General features: G+C 55.7%; 1 non-coding gene across 1 annotated transcript; it reads right to left on the bottom strand.

The window, feature by feature from the left end:
• Window positions 1-18233: 18233 nt before the first annotated feature.
• Window positions 18234-18315, bottom strand: TRNAL-AAG (transfer RNA leucine (anticodon AAG)). Its single transcript has one exon. It is a non-coding gene; the product is annotated as a tRNA-Leu (tRNA).
• Between the last annotated feature and the right edge of the window lie 414 nt (window positions 18316-18729).

Raw genomic sequence — 18729 nt, 5'->3', positions numbered from 1 at the left:
GGCTGGTGAGAGTGCAAGGGCTGCTTTCCAAGGGCTGATGGTGTCCCAGGGGCTGGGGTGCCAAGGGCTGGCATTCCAAGGGCTGGCATTTCAAGGGCTGCTGCTCCAGGGGCTGGTGTTCCAGGGGCTGGCATTCCAGGGGCTGGTGTTCCAAGGGCTGGCATTCCAGGGGCTGGCATTCCAGAGGTTGGTGTTCCAAGGGCTGGCATTCCAGGGACTGGCATTCCAGGGGCTGGTGTGCCACGGCCAGCAGTGAGGTGTCACAAGCCCCAGCCAGGCTGGCTCTGAGGGCTGTCACTGCCCTGCTGCAGCACAGCCCAGCTTCATCCCCAAAGCCCTTGGGTTTATCCATGCCCAGTTGTCACCACGTGCTCCCAAATCCAGCCTGCTGGCGACACCAGTGCTGCAGTGCCACCTGTGCCCTTTCCTGTCAGAATTCAGGACATCCCTCTGGCTGTCCTGGACTGCCAGGACCCTGCCAGGGGGCTCACAGACCCTGGCACAGAGCCCAGGACCCTGTGACTCTGATCATGACCCATGGAAAAAGTTACCAACCTTGTATGAGGATCTGCAAGCCACGAAAGTATAAATAGAGTAATAATTAGTTTGTCAGGAGGTGGAAAAATAGATTTTTGGGGTTTTTAGAATGGGGGTTCAAGGAGCAAGATGGAGGAATCTGGGCATGTCCAGCCTTTCTCCTTCTTCTTCCTCTTGGCCTCCATCTCCTGCTGTGATGGTGGCACTTTTGCATTGGTTTAGAGCAGAAGCTCAGTGTCTAACATGGGTGATGGGTTTTGGGAAGTTATGGTAAATATTGTACAGGTAGTTTTTAGTAAAAAAGGATAACACTGCCCAGGGGCAGGCAGAGTGTGTCTGTCTGTCCTGCTGAGCGGACCTGGGCAGGGCAGGAGAAAGAATTTTATAGATAAGGAACAATAAACAACCCTGAGAACGAGAAATGGAGAGCTCTGACTCCTTCTTTGAGTGCCAGGCTGGGAAAAGAGACTTTGTGACACATCTGGGGGTCACTGTGAGCAGCAGAGTCCCGAGACTTCCCGCCGGTTCTCCTCCCTGTCTGTGTGCAGCAGCGCAGAGCTGGAGCCAAGGCCCCATCAGCTCCCTCCAGGATGTCCCTCAAGTGCCCCAAGCCCTGCCTGGGGTGAGCTCCGTGGGTGCTGCTGGTCGCTGCTGGCCCTGGCGGGATTTACCTGCGGCAGGTGAGCCCTGCCAGGGGTTTGGGCGCAGCACGGCTGCAGTGGTGACCCCGGAGCTCCCTTTGGGGTCTGGCTTGGGGTCTGCTCTGCCATTGCAGCTGTTTGGGGCTGATCCCCCCGCCTGAGGACGCGGTGTTACTCTGGCACAGGAGCCGTGCTGAAATCCTGGAGAGGTTTCCCAAGACCTGGCAGCCCCGGCAGGGTTGTGCAATGTCGGGGACATCACTCAGAGTCTGTGTCGCAGGGAGGAGGGCTCGGCTCACTGCTCCTGCCGGTGACACGGAACGAGGGGGGCTCTGCAGCCCCTTCCAGCCCAGCCCAGCCCGGGCTGTGACTCTGGGTTAGAAATCCCCGGGGTCGCACTGATTTCCCCTCTCCTGGCAGCCCCTGCGGTCACACCTGGGTCAGGTGAGGGTGCCGAGAGCTCCCCGTGCCCTGAGGGACCCCCCTGCAGCAGCACCCCGAGCCCACGGGCACTTCCCAGGGGAGCATCCACGGTTCCATCCCCATTTCCCCTCCAGCTGGGAGGCAGCATCGTGCTCTGGGGCGTTTTTCCCTTTTGGCGATGGATTCTGCGGTTCAGAGGGACCAGCCCAGCCTGTTCCTGACCCCGGGCAGGAGCAGAGAGAGCCGGGGCAGGAGCAGAGCCCGGGGCAGGAGCAGAGAGAGCCGGGGCAGGAGCAGAGAGAGACCCGGGACAGGAGCAGAGAGAGACCCGGGACAGGAGCAGAGCCCAGGGCAGGAGCAGAGAGAGCCCAGGGGAGGAGCAGAGAGAGACCCGGGACAGGAACAGAGAGACACCTGGGGCAGGAGCAGAGAGAGACCCGGGACAGGAGCAGAGAGAGCCCAGGGCAGGAGCAGAGAGAGCCCAGGGCAGGAGCAGAGCCCGGGGCAGGAGCAGAGAGAGCCCAGGGCAGGAGCAGAGCCCAGGGCAGGAGCAGAGCCCAGGGCAGGAGCAGAGAGAGCCCGGGGAAGGAGCAGAGAGAGCCGGGACAGGAGCAGAGCCCGGCCAGGCTTCCAGAGGATTTCCCTGCCCATCCGGGGGGATGGAGGACCTGTGTGGCTTCCAGAGGATTTCCCTGCCCATCCGGGGGGATGGAGGACCTGTGTGGCTTCCAGAGGATTTCCCTGCCCATCCGGGGGGATGGAGGACCTGTGTGGCTTCCAGAGGATTTCCCTGCCCATCCGGGGGGATGGAGCACCCGTGGGCCGGGGGCAGCATCCCACCTGCTGCCCCTCCCGTCCCACCTGCGGGATCCAGGGAGGAGAGGGATGGCAGCGCTCCGGGAGCAGCAGAACAAACGAAGCCGAGAGGCAGAAATGCCAGTGGAGAGATGCCCTGTGACAGGGAATGCCGAGGGATGGCCACAGCCCCGGAGCAGGAGCTGCTGCCAAGCTCGGCGCCAGGGAAGGGAGCCTGGGAGCACTGGGAGCACTGGGAGCACTGGGAAGGGCAGGAATGGGCACAGACAGGGCTCGGCCCCCTCTGTGCACACCCCATTGCCCTCAGCTCCTGGAGAGCCCCTCACTCACACCAGACCCACAGGGGGAGCTGGGGCTGCCCTGGATCCCTGGCAGTGCTCAAGGCCAGGCTGGAGCACTCTGGGACACCCTGGGAAGGTGTCCCTGCCATGGCAGGGGTGGCACCAGGTGGACTTTGAGCTCCCTCCCAACCCAAACCAGTCTGGCATTCCGGGATTCCGTGATCCTTTTGGTTTCACTTCTGATTCCCAGGGTTTCCATGCCTCCCTGTGGATGGAGTGCTGAGGGGGGGCTCAGGTTCCCTGCAGGGCCCTGCTGGCTCTGGGGTTGGGGCTTGTGATGGATTTTGAGGGCTGGGGATCACCAGGATCTCTGGGATCACCGGGGCTGGAGCAGGACCATGCACAGGGCAGGGGAGGGGGCAAGGCTGGGCCCCCAGAGCCCCCCTTGTGTGTCCTGACCCACAGAGCTCTGGGGCCGCCCCATAAGGAGCACTGGGAAGGGGCTGGGTGGGTGGCTGGGTGCAATCCCTACCTGTCCCTGTCACGTTTTAAGGCCTGGCTTCAGCAGCAGTTCCCGTTTTCTGCGGAATTCCAGCGCCATTCCCAACTCTCTGTTGTGTCCTGGGAGCAGCTCCTGGCAGGGCCACGGGGACAGCCCAGCCCCAGGGCTGCACCTTGCGCTTCCCAGCACTGTAAATTAAGCACAAGAGCCACAATTTATTCCTTTTTTGGGAAGCTTGCACGTCTCCTCCAAAACATCCCCGCTGCAAATCCTCCCCCTCCGAAGGCACAGGGGAACCCAGCCCAGGAGGGCTGAGCCCCAGGCAGCAGAGGTTTTATTTGTGCTTTGCTCTCTATTTATGGGGGTTTTAATTAAGTTTCTAATGTCACTTAACACCCAAGTAGTTTTAATTTCCCTGAGTTCCCAGTGAGGCTGTCCAAGGCAGAGCAGCCCAGGGTTCCCAGCTGGATCCACAGCCACAAAATGCCCTTCTCTGCCATATTCTGTGGCCACGCTGAAAAACCTCTGAAATTCAATGGTTTTATCCCAATCTCACCCGTTTTTTTTTGTTTTTTTTCCTTTTTCCTCTCAGTCTCAAGTGTCAGCTGAGAGCTGGATGAGCTTGCTCCCCGTTCCACTGCTGGGAGCTGCAGCCATTCCCTGGGAACAGAACAGAATTCCATCCCTTGCACAGCACCACGGGCCCAAAGCCACTCAGGAAACTGCTCCAGAGGCTCCATGTGAGGGCAGCTGAGCAGCTGGGGAGAGCCTGGCCTGGCTGGGGCTCAGAGGCACCAGATCCTCGTGTCTCTCTCAGCAGGCTGCAGAGCTCAGCTGAGCAGAGGGAGGGTGAGCACAGCCTGAAAAAGGAGGGGAAAAAACCTTTAAAATTAAACATAAAATATAAAAAAGCAGAAAATCTACTTCTGTCACAGCGTTGTCCAACTTCCAACCCTACTTCCAGTTCCAAGTTTAGTTTAAGTCCACCCAGTCCTGGAAAAAGGGGAAACACTGAGCCCTGGAGGGGCATTTTCCAGGGAAGAGAAGAGAAGGGGGGACCCAGACATTCCAGGGCAAAGAGTGAATCACGGTGATGTCATGGTGATGTCACTGTGACCCAGACATTCCACGGCAGAGGGTGAACCGTAGTGATGTCATGATAACGTCATTGTGATGTCATGGTGACGTCACTGTGATTGCACGGTGGTGCCACAGTGATATAATTGTGATGTCACAGTGATGTCACAATGACGTCACGGTGATAGTATGACGATGTAGCTGTGGTGTCATTGTGATGCCAGTGTGATGTCATGGTGATAGCATGGTGACATCACTGAGATATCAAAATGATGTCATGGTGACGTCACAGTGATATGACAGTGATGTCACAATGAGTCATTGAGATGAGAGTGGGATGTCATGGTGATGACATGGTGACATCACTGTGATATCAAAGGGATGACAGTGATGTCACAGTGATGTCACAGTGATGTCACGGTGATTTATGGCAAAGGCCACTGCAGATGCCCCTTCCAGCACCTCTTCCCAACACCCTCTGGGGTTTGAATTCCATGTTGGATTTCATTTCCAGTTGGGTTTGGATTCCAGTTTGGGTTTGGATTCCCGTTGGGTTTCATTTCCAGTTGAATTTCATTTCCAGTTGGGTTTCACTTCCAGTTGGGTTTCATTTCCAGTTGAATTTCATTTCCAGCTGAATTTCATTTCCAGTTGAATTTCATTTCCAGTTGGGTTTGGTTCCTGTGCTGGATCCAAGCATCCCCCAGATTTTTGGGGCACCACCCAACCAATGACATTCGATGTCTGTCCCTTGTTTTCCTGCTCTTTCAGGAAGATTTTCCTCCAGGGATTCTGCATAGGGGCTTTGGGAAAAGCTGCCTCTCCCAAGGGCTGGAGCTGTCCTGGGCAGCGCGTGGGGCTCCAGCCTGGAGTGATGCTCCAGGGATACTCTGTGCTGGGATGGACCCTGGGACCCTGCCCTGCTCCTGCCAGCCCCACAGGCTCTGGGAGACAGGGCAGGTGGCCCTGGAGGGGAAAGGGGTTGGAAAGTTTCCCATTTCCCAACAGGAAGGGCAGCTCAGGGAAATTCAGCCCCTGCTCCGCTGAATTGTTCCATGGGCTGGTTTCTGCAGAACACAAATAGCACATTTACCCCCATAAAGACATTAATAATTCCACAGGCTGGAGTCTGAAAGGTGTTTCTTTTATTCTAAGTGTTTGCAGAGTGAAATTAAACGGCTGTAAGCACTGAAGAAAGGTAATTTATTTTTGTTTCCATTTTCCCTTTCAACCGTGGCATTAAATATTAACCGAGGCGTATTTTACCAAGCACATCAATTCATTTCCTGTGGGGGCAGAACCAAACAGCCTCCACGGGAGCTCTGCTGGCCTTAATGAAGCCCTGCATTAATCAGAGCAGTGGAGCAGACCCTGAGCAGTGACCCTGGGTGGCAAGAGCCCCCCAGCACCCGGATTTCCCCGGGGCTGCTCCCCTGCCTCCTCAGATCCTCCTGCAGCGGCCTCCTGCCTCTGCTGAGGCTGAGCTGCTGCAGCCTGGGCCTTGAGGGGGACACGAGGGGGACACGAGCCACTGCTGTGCTCCTTGGGGTCAGCCCCACGTGGGGACCAACCCCACAAACCCCCTGAGCCCTCGGGGTCTCGGGTTTTGGTTGTTAATTTATGCCCCCAGATGTGCAGGGTCTCTGTTTTGGCCCGCGCATGTGAAGAACGAGTCAGAGATCTTCAGTTTTCGGTCTTGAAGTTGTTTATTCATTCTTATCTATAAAATTTCCTTTCTGCCCAGCTGAGATCTTCTCAGCAGGGCAGCTCCAGGCACTCTGACCGCCCCAAGGCGGTGTTGTCTTTTTATACTAAAAACTACCTGTACAACATTTACACTTAATTCCCAATACCTATCACCTATGTTAGACAGTGCACTTCTACTCTAAACCAATCCCAAAGTGCCAACATCACAGCAGAAGATGGAGGTAGAGAAGAAGAAGAAGAAGAAGAAAGGCTGGACACGCCTAGATTCCTCCATCTTGTTCCCAAAACTCTTATTCTAAAAACCCCAAAATCGACTTTTTCACCCAGTGACAATTTTATTATTACACTACTTAAACTTCTGTGGCTTTCGGGTCTTCATACAAAGCTGGTGATTTGCTCCAGGGGTCACAATGAAACCCCCAGGTGCTCTGGGCTGTGTGCCAGGGTGGGGTCCCAGCAGCTCTGGACACCCAGAGGGATGCACTGAGCCCCGACAGGGACCGACCCCACAAACCCCCTGAGCCCAAACCCCTCTGTTGCTGCTCTTGGGTTTAGAGCTGGGCAGGAAGAGAAGGAGCAGACCTGGAGCCTCCCTCCAGGGACATTTGGGTGGCTTTGTGCCCCCTCAGCAGGAATTCAGCCCTGAAGGGACAATGTTCCTTCCCAAAGGACAGCACAGCCTCCAATGGGGACAGGAGAGAAATCTTCATTGTTTTTAGAACAAGCCACAGGAAAGGAAGAACCTGCTGATTCACAGAGTTAATAAGGCTGGAAAAGCTCTCCAGGAGCATCAAAGCCAACCTCTGACCCAGCCTTGTCACCAGCCCAGAGCTCTGAGTGCCACGGCCAGTGCCCCATTCCTGTTCCCATCTGGGTTTTATCTGTAACACACCTGTACATTCCCACACTTCCCAGTGACTACTGAAGGCTGGGCTTGATGATCCCTGTGGATCCTTTCTAGCTCAGGATATTCTGTCATTCTGTGACTCCCTTGGTTCCAGCTCTGCTGTTTTCTTCCAGGCTGGATTGTTAAACCAAAGCATGAACAGCAGCATCCTCAAACAGCAACAACAACAAAAGCAGTGTTCCATCTGTCAGGCTTTCTTTCAACCTTCCACAGGGCTGTAAAATCACAGAACAGTTTGGGTTGGAAGGGACCTTTGGGGTTCCTCTAATCCACACCCCAAAATAGACCAAAAGAGGTTGGAGGTTGGTTTTGCTTTCCCAGCAGAAATACACGTGGCTTGTCTGTCATTAACTTACTCTTTAAAGTACTATTTTTCTTGCAAAAAGCCCTGACTCAGAGCGCTCTTGAACAGGACAACTTCCCCTGTTCAAAATAGCCACCACAGTTCTTTGAAAAAAACCAACCCTCAAACCACTTCCTTCCCTCTGAGGTGGAAGCTGCTGGCACTGGGGTGTCAGCCCTTGTGGTGCTCGGGGACTGCTCCTGCTCCTGGCTGCAAACTCAGAATTTGGACTCCTGGAGCCCCAAGGAGCAGCTGCTGAGGGTGCTGCGGCTGTGCCAGCCTGGCCCCCACCCTTGCAGCTCCCCCAGGCATGGAAAACAAAGGGATTGAGGCAATTCCAGCTGCAATTTGGCTTCCAGCAGTTCGTTCCTGGGGCAGCAGGAGCAGGCAGTGCTCCCCCACATCCAGCCTTCACTGCCATTTATTTCTCCCCTGTGTTTATTTATTGATCCTTTGGCAGCAGCAGTTGCCATGGCACCAAACACCAGCGGTGCCAGTGCCCATAAATACCAATTATGGCAGAGCAGCTCAGGGCTCTCCATCTGCATAATCCCATCCAGATTCTCCCCCATCTTCTCTCCACAGGCCATTCTCTGCTTTCTGACCAGCATTGACCTTTTCAAGCCCCTTTATTCCCATTTCCCTCAGCCCTGGGCAGGTGTGGGGCCATCCCATGGCCCGAGTGCAGGGTCCAGGGCCAGGAGCTGCCTTCAGGCTCCCAGTGGAGCACGGAGAGGGAACCTGGGAGTGTGGGGAAGGGAACGGGGCTGGAGGCAGAGCTGAAGCAGCAAAAAGCTTTTGGCACTTTTCAAAAACAGAGAATTTCCCAGAAACAGGGGATCCCAGACTGGTTTGGGCTGGGAGGGGCGTTAAAGGCCATCTCATCCAGGGCAGGGACATGTCCTGCTGCCCCAGACTGCTCCAGCCTGGCCTGGGACACCCCCAGGAGGACAGCAGGGAGCACCTGCAGAGGCTCAGGAGCACAGGGAAGGGGCAGGAGGTGAATTGGGGGCTGGTTCTGCAGCAGCCCCTCAGCACACAGGCAGAGCTTTGGGCTGAGCCCAGGCTGAGCCCAGAGCCCGGCCCTGCCAGGCTCTGCAGGGCACCAGGGCAGCCCCACCGAGCCTGGACCAGAGCTCTGACCTCTGCATCTTCCTGGGCTCCTGCCCGAGGGATTCTGATGGCCTCAGCTGGCTCTGCTCAGCCAGAGGCTGGGTGGAAATGCAGCAAATAAATAGAGAGATAAATAAAAAGATCAGTCAATCCCTAGCAACAGTTGCGGCCCTTTCCCGAATTATTTTAGCGTTATAGAATTATGGAACCCCAGACTTGATTGGGTTGGGAGGGACTCAAATCCCACCCAGTGCCCCCCCTGCCATGGCAGGGACACTCCCACTGTCCCAGGTGCTCCAGCCTGGCCTGGGGCACTGCCAGGGGTCCAGGGGCTGCTCTGGGCACCTGTGCCAGGGCCTGCTCTGCTCCCCTTCCCCTCAGCCCTGGCACTGAGGCCGTGTCACAGCTGTGGCCCTGGCCCTGGCCCCAGGTGCCAAATGACATTTTCAGTGTGAGGTGATGTCCCAGGGTCCCTGAGCCACAGGAATGTGCTGGGTGGGCAGATGTCCCTCCTGCCCCAGCATGTGAGCCCAAAACAGCAGCAAAAACCACGCTGGTGTTGGTGTCCATCCCCAACATCCCCACGAACATCCCCTGCCCTTCGCACCTCAGAGCTCTGGGAATGGCCTGGTGTAAACACGGCCTGGTGTAAACCCGGCCTGGTGTAAACGCGGCCTGGTATAAACCCGGCCTGATCTAAACCCGGCCTGGTGTAAACCCGGCCTGATCTAAACCCGCCCTGGTGTAAACCCAGCCTGGTGTAAACCCAGCCTGATCTAAACCCGGCCTGATCTAAACCCGGCCTGATCTAAACCCGGCCTGGTGTAAACCCAGCCTGATCTAAACCCGGCCTGATTTAAACCCGGCCTGATCTAAACCCGGCCTGGTGTAAACCCGGCCTGATCTAAACCCGGCCTGGTGTAAACCCGGCCTGATCTAAACCCGGCCTGGTGTAAACCCGGCTTGATCTAAACCCAGCCTGGTGTAAACCCGGCCTGATTTAAACCCCGCCTGGTGTAAACCCGGCCTGATCTAAACCTGGTCTGGTGTAAACCCGGCCTGGTGTAAACCCGGCTTGATCTAAACCCGGCCTGGTGTAAACCCGGCCTGATTTAAACCCGGCCTGGTGTAAACCCAGCCTGATCTAAACCCGGCCTGATTTAAACCTGGTCTGGTGTAAACCTGGCCTGGTGTAAACCCGGCCTGATCTAAACCCGGCCTGGTGTAAACCCGGCCTGATCTAAACCCAGCCTGGTGTAAACCCAGCCTGGTGTAAACCCGGCCTGGTGTAAACCCGGCCTGGTGTAAACCCAGCCTGATTTAAACCCGCCCTGGTGTAAACCCAGCCTGGTGTAAACCCAGCCACCTGAGCTGTCTGTGGAATCTATTCCTCCTGGCCAGCCTGGGAGGTTGTGGCTTCTGATTTTGCAAGATGCAGGATGGGGGAGGCAGCAGAGGAGTCTGCAGGCATGGGAGTGGTTCAAAAGCTCCTCCAGAGCTGGGTTCTGGGGACATTCACCAGGAGATTGCTCTTGTCCCTGCAAACCAACAGCAGTGTTTGGCTCAGCAGGATCTGTGTACAGCACTGGGGATGGAAAGCAGCAGAGGAAGTTGTTTAAAATAAATAAATAAAAAGCAAACAGGAGTTTTTCCCCCTGCTAGGGAGCCAGGCTCTGCTCTCCTGGATGTCCTGCCAAGGTACACAAACCGTGACAGTCCCAGGAGTGCAGGAGCCCCAGCACCCCCAGCTCGGGGTGGCCTCAATGTCACAGAGCAGGGGACACTCCTGGGCTGCTGGGGGTGACTTGGAGGGATCACAGCCCAGAGATGGGGGCTCTCCTTGGCACATCTGAGGCTCCCCTGGCACATCTGGGGCTCCCCTGGCACATCTGGGGCTCCCCTGGCACATCTGGGGCTCGGGTGCCAGGAGCCAGCCCAGGAGAAGCCCCGGGGTGCCAGGGGGTGCCAGGGCCGTGTCCCTGTGCAGAGGGGACTGTCCTGCTGCTGCTGGCTGGGCACGGGGCTGGCACAGCCCTGGGAGGAGCAGGAACTGAGTCTGGGGGCTCTGAGGTGCTGAGGCTCTGAGGGATGGGATGGGGATAGAATGGGATGGGATGTGATGTGATGTGATGTTTGCTGGGCTCTGCAGGAGCTGGGGCTGGGCTGGGATGGGATTGGGATGGGATGGGATTGGGATGGGAATGGATAATGGGATGTTTACTGGGCTCTGCAGGAGCTGGGGCTGGGCTGGCCGCAGCTGTGGCAGCTCCTGAGCAGGACAAACCCTGCTGCTGCCACACTGTCGTCCCAGTTCTCATGGGAGTCTTTGTCTGACAGGTGAGGGGCAGGGGGACAACACAAAATCCACGGGGTTTGCAAGGGGAGCTCTCCAAACGTCCCCAGAGGGGGTGGCAGGAGTGGGGACATTCGCTGAGGCCCCGGAGGGGGCTGCAGCTCCAGCCTGCCCCTAGCACAGGGAGGGATTTATCCCGGGATAGCTCAGGCTGCCGGGATTTCTGCCACTCCCCAGGCTTCCCCTCAGAGCTCCAGGCTGGACACAAGGGAGTCCCTGCAGTCCCTGTCCCTGGGGAGCAGGCTGGGCACCCCGGGGTGCTCAGAGCCCTCCTGACGTCCTTGCCAGCATGGAGGAGCCTGAACATCCAGCATTTAAATTTTCCAACTGCTGCAAGTCCATCCTCAGTTCTTGGTTCCCAAAAGTATTTCTGCAGAATTTATGCTTCTCAGGATCTGGACTCAGGGGAGATGGAACAGCTGATTCATTAAAAAAAAAAAAATTAAAAAAAGTTCTTTACGTGTGTCCTCTAATAAAAGTCAGAGTTGTTTTGAAAGCTTTCCTCTGTGAAATACAACCACAGAGAGAAATGACACATGTTAACAAATCCCTGTCTTTTTTATCTGGAAAACTTGTGCACATGGAAATTCCTCCTCCAGGCCCAGGAGGCGTTTTTTCCTCGCTGGTCCATTGTGAAGGGAATTCATGTCCCTGGCTGTGCCGGGTTTGGGAGCTGCAGAGGGATGGGGATGAGCTCAGCCTTGGCTGGAGAGGTCACCTCAGCTGGGGACATTGTGGGCATGGCCAGGGACAGCGCCAGGGATGGCCAGGGACAGTGCCAGGGATGGCCAGGGACACTGTGGGCATGGCCAGGGGCAGCGCCAGGGATGGCCAGGGACACTGTGGGCATGGCCAGGGGCAGTCCCAGGGATGTCCAGGGACACTGTGGGCATGGCCAGGGACACTGCCAGGGTTGGGGCAGCCACCGGGCCTGTCCCAGAGCTCTGGGCTCTCCAGCATCTCCCCCAGGCCCTGCCCTGTGCAGACACCCCGTGTCCCTGTCCCTGAGGGGCAGCTCAGCTTTTCCCTGGCTGCTGGTGGCTCCCAGGGCTGGCTCAGCTCCTCCTGCTGTGCCCCAGGGAGAGCCTCTGAGCGCCCAGCTGGTGGGGAAGACGGAACAGGAAAGCCTTACAAATATGATTGTCTGGCAAAGGATTTTGAGAATATGGAAACTATCAGTGAGATTGAAATGAAAGCAAGCTCTGAGATCCCTCAGGTACTGAACAACTGGAAAACAATGGTGTGGCTGCTGAAGGTGATCCCCTTCTGATGGAACAACACCCTCTGCTTGCAGACAGGCCCAAGGGGCAGAGCAGACCCTACAGCTTGGCAGAAGGGGCCCAAAGAGGAGTTTTTGGGGTTTAAAATGTAACACAGGATGGTAATGTAATGATTCTTATAGGCTGTATGTAAATGCTATAGGATTTGTATCTTGTACTGGATTGGTTAGTGAGAATCAGAATATTCAACACAGAAGATGATTTATGGTATTGGAACAAGAACCTCACTCTCTTACCCCTTTTACTCTCTCACCCTCCCACCCTCTCTCCCCTCTCTTCTCTCAGGCCTGCTCTGAGCTGTGCCTGGCAGCTCCAGCAGGGCCCTGCCCCAGGCCCTTTGCAATGAACCCCAAGTTCCAGCCCTGGCTGCAGGGATCTCTGTCTCCATCCATCCTGACCGTGCTACCCCTGTTGCTCCTACACCCAGCCCCATGTCCCAACTGCTCCATGTCACCAGGCTCAGCAAAACACAAAATCCCCTTTCACTGCAAGGCTGCACTCCATGGTCCTGGAGGCCTTTCCCAAACCTTTTCCCAGCTCACTCCCCGGTCCTGTGGTTCTCCAAAGCCTCCTGTTCTCTCTCTCTCTCTGTGGGAGAATGTTGTATTTTCCCTCAACACGTTCAGCTTTAACCTCTTGGGTCTCTTGTGCTGAGCCCCCAGGACAGAGCTGGGAATGGAAAATCTGTGCCCTGCGGAGGAAAATTGGCACACAGACTGCACACAGATAGGAACTGCAAGATAAACTGAGAAACAGAAACAAACCGAGAGGAGCCAGCAGGGCCGGGAGAGGGATGCAAGCCTGGATCCAGGAGGTTCCTGGCACTGGAGGGGGCACAGAGGGGCAGGGACAGCGCTGCCAGAGGGCACTGGGGGCAGCCAATGCGCCCAGGGGCATCCTGACCCTCAGGGCATCACCCCAGTGCCCCCATCCCTGTCCTGGGGGCTCAGAGCCCACCCCAAAACCCCTCATCATGTGCTCCTCATTAACAGATACCCCCCAAAACCCCTCATCATGTGCTCCTCATTAACAGAAACCCCCTAAAACCCCTCACCATGTGCTCCTTATTAACAGACACCCCCCAAAACCCCTCATCATGTGCTCCTCATTAACAGAAACCCCCTAAAACCCCTCATCATGTGCTCCTTATTAACAGACACCCCCCAAAACCCCTCATCATGTGCTCCTTATTAACAGAAACCCCCTAAAACCCCTCATCATGTGCTCCTTATTAACAGATACCCCCCAAAACCCCTCATCATGTGCTCCTCATTAACAGAAACCCCCTAAAACCCCTCACCATGTGCTCCTTATTAACAGACACCCCCCAAAACCCCTCATCATGTGCTCCTCATTAACAGAAACCCCCCAAATGTGCTCCTCATTAACAAGGAACACCTGTGATGAGGATCACCTTTAATGAGAATCACCTGTGATGCAGATCACCTTCAAAGAGAATCACCCTTAATGAGGTTCCTCCTTAATGAGGCTCCTGAGCCATGCCCACGAGGCTCCTTCCCTTTGTTAAACAAATTCAGCTGAGAGGGTGCCAATATTTGCTCAATATTGATCAAATAAACACCCTGAAGTGGAAAGTGCTTTACTGCAAGTGCTTTATCTTTTAATTAAAAAAAAAAAAAAAAAACACCTTAAATCAGTCCAGAGGAGGCTCTGGAGCCAGGCTGGGACACCTGGGGGTGCTCCCCTGGAGAGGAGAAGGATCCAGGCAGAGCTCAGAGCCCCTGGCAGGGCCTGAAGGGGCTCCAGGAGAGCTGCAGAGGGACTGGGGACAAGGATGGAGGGACAGGACACAGGGAATGGCTGCCACTGCCAAAGGGAAGGGATGGATGGGACATTGGGAATTGGGAATTGGGAATTGGTCCTGGCAGGGTGGGCAGGCCCTGGCACAGGGTGCCCTCCCAGGAACCAGGAGGGGCAAGGCTGGACACTGGGACAGTGGGAGGTGTCCCTGCCACGGCAGGGGTGGAATGGGATGGGATTTAAGGAGTGTTTTTCAGGGGAATGGAAATGATATAAATTAGAGATGTGAAACAGCTCTTTAAGCAGGGAATTTGATGAATAACAGCTCCTTGGAGCAGTGGAACAGCAGGAATTCAGGGTAGAGCAAATTCTTTCCTGTGGAGGGGAGGTGCAGTGGGGGATGAAAACCAGGGAAAAACACAGCATAAAACACTCCCAGGCACAAAGGGGAGTCTGGGGTGTCTGTGCAGGGCAGGAGTTGGATCGGTGATCCCTGGGAGTCTCTTCCACCAGGACATTCCATGATGCTGGGATAAAACAGCCTGAGCCACAACATCCATCAGTGCAGGATGACACCTCCAAACCTCGCCCTTTAATCCCTCCCCCTGAGCCAGGCCTAAGCCAAGGTGGGATTTAATTCATGGCTTGGCCTGGTCAGCCCCGGGAGCCCGGAATTCCTGAGCAGTTCCCCTGGATTTGGGGCACACGCCGTCCCCAGTGAGCGGCGTCATCCCAGCTGGGAGACGTGAGCACAAGTGGGCAGCCCATAAATATCCATTATTGCTCCCTGGCACAAGAAATGCCTGCAGGAACATGCAGTGGCCCTCAGCAGGAGAGGAGGAGCCCTGAGGAGCTCTGAGGAGCACGGGAATTATTTGGGGCACGGCAGGAATGTCTCTCCCCTCATTCCATCTCTTTTATCCTTCTCCTGGTCTTTAGGATCCTTCAAACATGAGAGCTGGTGTGGAGCGCAGAGGAATCTCCAGGCCAGCCCCAGGGGAAGGTCAGCAGGCTGCTCGGTGGGATCAGCCATGGAGCTGGATTCCCGTGGATTTGGGTTATCAGGGACCTCATTCCAGCATCTCCTCTGCTTCCAAACAAGGCCTGGCGAAAGCAGAGCACGGCATCCACAATCCCATCCACAATCCCATCCCATCCCATCCACAATCCCATCCCATCCCATCCACAATCCTATCCCATCCCATCCACAATCCCATCCCATCCACAATCCTATCCCATCCACAATCCCATCCCATCCCATCCACAATCCTATCCCATCCCATCCACAATCCTATCCCATCCCATCCACAATCCCATCCCATCCCCAATCCCATCCCATCCCATCCCCAATCCCATCCCATCCACAATCCCATTCCATCCACAATCCCATCCCATCTGGGCCTCCCAGCTCAGAATTCCTGGCTATGGGACCTCCCTGTCCCAGCCCAGGGCTGGGGGACAGTGGCACCGTGTGGGACACCCTGGGAGTGTCCAGTGGTGGTGGCAGGAGAGCAGATCCCCCCAGCCCCACACACAGAGGGGCTCAGGCTGCAGAGCAACACCCAGACCCTAAAGCCTCACGTGGCCTTTGGGGACCCTCAGCAGAGCAGGGACCACCTGGGACAGGTTTGGGGCACCCACATGGGGCAGGTTTGGTGACCCACATGGGGCAGGTTTGGTGACCCACATGGGACAGGTTTGGGGATCCATGTGGGGAAGGTTTGGGACATCCAGTGGGGCAGGGACAACTTCCACAGCCCAGGGTGCTCCAATGACATTTGCATGAATTACCCTGGAGGTTTTTGACAGAGAAAAGATGCAGAAAAGCAGAGTTAAATCTTTCTCCTGTCGCAAATCTGCCCAGGGGAGCAGGAACATCCTGTTTGCACTATTATGAGATAATAATGGCATTAAACAGGACATAATTATGGCCTCATTAGTTATGGCCCTACACATTTATTTGGGGGGGTTAAATCTCTCTGTTCAGACTACAGACTCGACCTGGCCTAAAAATCCCACCAAAATTAAAAAGTTTTCTCTTTACTTAAAGTCTAAGAGTTAATAAAATCCACGGGTAACCAAGCAAGCACAATTCCTGTCAGGATCTCAGTGCCAGGCCTGTGGCACTGTGGGCATGGCTGGGACAGGGTGGTACTTTCCTTCTGGCCACATGTGACACAGAATCAGGGGATGGTTTGGGTGGAAGGGACCTCAGAGGTCCCCATGCAGGTCCCTGCAGTCCCTCCCCTGCAATGGCATCTCTCAAATGATATTTATGTCCTGCTCTGGCTTTTTTTAATAAAGGAGGAAAACTTCCCTCCCCTCCCTTCCTCCTCATTTATTACAGGCATTAAGTTAAACATGGTTTCCTCTTAAACCCGACCTAATCCAATTAATATTAATATTGCCCTGAGCCAGGCTGATCTCATTAGTGTCGATATTTAATATCTTTGCTGCGAGTTGTGCTGAAAATGAGTTTCTTGCTTTTCAGCCACTCTGGAAAGAAGGAGCAGCATTTTCTTCCATTTGGGAATGAGGATGGGATGGGAAAAGGAATGGCCTGGAGCAGGAGGTGCTGGACCCAGCGGCTCCTCTGCACCCGGCCTGGGCAGGAGAAGGGCTGGGAATGAGACCTGGGGGCTTTGGCCAGGAGGAACCACCGGGATAAAGAGTGCACCCTCCTGGGGCACAGGATAAAGAGTGCATCTTCCTGGGGCTTGGGATAAAGAGTGCACCCTCCTGGGGCATTGGACATAGAGTGCACCCTCCTGGGGCATTGCCAGAACTCCCTCCTGGCCGCAGGAGCCCCCTGGGGACACGGGTGTGACACCAGCACTGGTGGCCCTCCCGCAGCTCCTCCTGCTCCTGATGTTGCCCTGATTTTTTAAGTTTTTCCAAGCCTTCTGATATTTACATTCTTGTAGCAAACTTTCTCACACCCTTTCTGTGAATAACTCATTGTTTTGCATTCTTTTATGGAGGAGAAGAAATTTGATGGGCTGTTGGTTTGCTCAGTGTCACTGGAGAGGTGGCACTGTCACCCTCAAAACCACTGTCACTTTTGGAAATCTATAAATGTTGGAGTCAGGAAATAAACTTCCCTTTTTCTTCACCTTGAGAGCACGGTGTGAGCGCTCGTGTTGTTTGGTGTCCTACAGTGACACCGGAGGGACTCTCTGGGTGCGGCTCATTAATGGGGGGCACAGCTCATTAACGGGGGGATGGCTCATTAACGGGGGATGGCTCATTAACGGGGGGATGGCTCATTAACGGGGGGGATGGCTCATTAACACAGCGCTCATTAACATGCCAAAGCTCGGGAATTCCATTTATTCCGTTGTTCATCCAGTTTATTTCATGCTGGCCAGCTGTGTGGTCCGCAGGGGACCCGAGCTCTGTGCTCAGATTGATTTCCTGGATTAAACCCAGGAAATCCAGGATTCCTGCAGGCTGCTGTCCCACAGCACGAGGGGCTCGGCAGGAGCTGCACAAGGACTTTCAGCCCTGGTTGTGTCCTCTGCTCCCCTTCCCTTCCCTTGGAGCAGCTGCCGAGGTCAGGGACAGGGTTTGGAGCAGAATCACCCCAGACTGTGGTTGCAGCAATAGCAGCCAGTGAAACGGGATCCCTGCTATTCAGAACAAAATTCCCTTTTTGTTTTGGATCCAGCAGCAAATAACTGGGACCCACGGAATGCCATAAAGCCATAGAACGGTGTGGGTTGGGAAGGACCTTAAAGAACAAGATGATCCTACCCAAACCGTTCCATAATTTACAAATAATTTCCTTTCATGTGCAGGGCCTGTGGAGATGATGCAATGAAAACTGCCCGGTTCCAGCCCCAGGGCTGTGTTAGATGTGTTCATCCTCCTCCTCCTCCTCCTCCTCCCAAACCACAAAATTAATCTTTCCTTGCCATGACCTCCTGGTTTGAGGCCAGGCTGCTTTGGTTCACCTCTGCCCCCTCCCACCACGTCCTGGCTGGTGCCCAGAGCAGCCCTGGCTTAGCAGAGACAGCTCCATCAGTGCTGGCAGGAGCAGCAGCAGCTCCCACCTTGGCCCTGCTCACCTCTGCAAACGCATTTTTGGGGAATTAATGCTGTGTCTCAACCCCCCAGAACAGTCACCAGTGGGGCACACCTGGGACAACCCCACCTGAGCCCAGGGGAACTATCAGGGTTTTGTTTGTGGCTTTTCATAATATGGCCGGGAGGGACCTCAAAGCCACCCAGTGCCCCCCTGTCATGGCAGGGACACCTCCCTCTGCCCCAGGTGCTCCAGCCCCATGGTCCAGCCTGGCCTTGGGCACTGCCAGGGATCCAAGGCAGCCACAGCTGCTCTGGGCACCTCTTGCCCACCCTGACAGGGAGGAATTCCTGCCCAGTGTCCCATCCAGTCATGAATGGATTCCTACCCTGCCCCACGGATGACATCCTGAGATTCCCGGGGCCCCTTGTGGAACTCGCCCAAGTCCCTGAGGTGCCAAAACAGAGCTGGCAGCGGTGGGATTCGAACCCACGCCCCCGCAGGGACTGGAGCCTTAATCCAGCGCCTTAGACCGCTCGGCCACGCTACCCTGGCACAGCCCTCTCTGGGAATGGGATTGGAGGCGGGATCCGCCCCTGGGCATGGCACCCTGTCATCCCGGCCCTTCCCAGCTGCCCTGTCCCGCTGCACTCCCAAAGCTGCCTCTCCTTCCAGTGTGGGATTGCTGTCCTTCCCAAACCTTCCCTTCCCAAACCTTCCCTTCCCAAACCTTCCCTTCCCAAACCTTCCCTTCCCGGATTAAGCCCTCGCTCCCAGCTCCCCCCACACTCACCCCTGCATCTCTTTTCTCAAAGGCTGAGGACAGCCCCTCCATCCCGTCGGGAACAGGACCAGAATCCAATTTTCCTGTTGGATTTGTGCCCTCCCCGCCGTGCCGTGTCCCGGCCGTGCAGAGGGACCAGGGGCTGAGGTGACAGTGCCAGTGCCAGTGCCAGCACTGCTG

The sequence above is a fragment of the Molothrus ater genome, chromosome 9 (assembly GCF_012460135.2).
Source record: "Molothrus ater isolate BHLD 08-10-18 breed brown headed cowbird chromosome 9, BPBGC_Mater_1.1, whole genome shotgun sequence".
In the NCBI taxonomy this organism is placed as follows: domain Eukaryota; kingdom Metazoa; phylum Chordata; class Aves; order Passeriformes; family Icteridae; genus Molothrus; species Molothrus ater.
This window is presented reverse-complemented; position numbering and strand designations above follow the sequence as displayed.